Raw genomic sequence first — 2,040 nt, forward strand, 5'->3', positions numbered from 1 at the left:
ACAAAAGTGACACGCAGGTGTGAGGATAAATGCTCTTTAATGCTGTCATACACCGGGTCGAATATGGTTGCGTTACATTATTGATGCTCCAAAAGTGTAACAGCGTGGTGTCGTGAGGTTTGCAACAGTTGAAGGTGTTTCCCGAAAAGAAATTAGTCACTGTACGGCTACCGTGTACGTTGAACATTGCATTTCATTGGCCACTGTGAAGTGTTGGAGCAAATGGTTCAAAGAAGGACGTGACAGTTGCAAAGACGATCCAAGACCGGGCCAAAGCCACCGTGCAATCACCACCAATGCAATTGCAAAGGTTCGTTAGCTGATTAGACAACGGAGGATAAGCATCGACGAACTGACATAGCGTGTGAACGTCAGTCACGGTTCGGTTCACACCATATTTCATGAACATCTCGGTCGTCGGCTCTTGTGTGCGCAATGGTTGCCCAAGATTTTGAACCGCCGCCAGAACACGGAGAGGTTTGGCGCTGAGTTGACTGATATGATCCGGTATCACAATGAGGGTGACGACTGTTTGCCTGCAATTGTCATCGGGGACGAATCATGGTGCCAACATTACGAGCCTGAAACACGATGGCAATGCTTATTGTGGAAAGATTCGAATTCACGACCCCCAAAGAAAGCAAAGGCCGTCATTTCCGCCGGAAAGGGGCTGTTGACTTTTTTTTTTTTGATCGTCAGGGGCCGTTACTGATCGAATTTGCTAAACCTGGAGCGACTATCAATCGTTTTCGATATTGTGAAACGCCGGATCGGCAGCGTGTCGCAATCAAGAACAAACCACGTGGAGAATTCAGAAATGGGCTCATCTTGTTCCGCGACAATGTCCGTCCCAAGGTCGTTGATGTGGTTAACACAAAACTGGGAAAGTTCAAGTAGGAAACGTTGCAACATCCGCCATATAGCCCACACCTGTCGCCTGGCCACTTCCACAATATGGGGCAGTTGAAGAAAGAAGACAGCTCAAGGGAAACAGATTCATGTCGGACGATGACGTAAGGGAGACAGTTACACACTTTTTGAAGCAGCAACCCAAGGAGTTTTATGAGACAGGAATCACGCGACTCGTTAGTCAGAGGGACAAATGCCTAAATGCTGGTGGAAACTACATTTAAATAAAGTGCCCCGTTTGTCATATACTCGCATTTGGCTCACTTTCATTTGATTCGCCTTAGTATATTTTGCAGGACTCCTGCTTTTTGCTCTCTGTTGCGACTATAATTTCGCTGCAATTACTCATAACATACGACCGGTGACAGCTCCTCCCGCGCAATACATTGGAACGAAGGACAGCGTCATTGAGATCTTGCCCTAGCCGTTGCATATGTAGAAAAATGTACACAAAGTTCTTCAATAACAAAGTTTCATTAAAATATTTGTCCTCTACTTCTTCATTCCACGGCCTTTGCATTTTTCATTCAGCGGCGTGCACTGCTTTGCTGGTTTCGAATTGATATAGTTCTAAAGTTCGTGTGCTATTTATTTTTTTGCTTATTAAATAGACAAAAAACATGAAAGCATTGATATAAGTTATTTCGGGCACAATTTTAGTGATGCGAGTATATTCGTTTATGAAGACATACATATTTTACTTGTCTTAGCAGTGCGTAGCGTACAAAAATTCGGTTGTAGTATCTTTGACAATTGCAATGCAGTTATTATTCATGCATTTGATCCCTCCACAAACGCTATAAGGAGGAAGCCAAGCTGGAACGCGAGGACCCCCCCCCCCCACCCCCCCCCCGCGCGACCGGAAGTGCTGGGTACGCCACTGCCCTGGGCGTCTCCTCAAGCGCCGCAATCGCAGATGGTTGGCCGTTGTCGACATCAAAAGAGTCTCCGAGGCGTCAACCAAAGACGAAGAGTGGAGGTCTTCCACGAAGCCAATGCATTCACCAACAGGCTACGCAATATGCGCACAGAAGGGATTGTAGAAGTACATATCGCTGCAGCTGCCGGCTATTTCAAGTGTTACGAAGGGTAGTGGTAGAGCTTTACGGCTTATGAAGACGTGAGACGATG

Source organism: Dermacentor variabilis, unplaced genomic scaffold (genome assembly GCF_050947875.1).
Source record: "Dermacentor variabilis isolate Ectoservices unplaced genomic scaffold, ASM5094787v1 scaffold_14, whole genome shotgun sequence".
In the NCBI taxonomy this organism is placed as follows: domain Eukaryota; kingdom Metazoa; phylum Arthropoda; class Arachnida; order Ixodida; family Ixodidae; genus Dermacentor; species Dermacentor variabilis.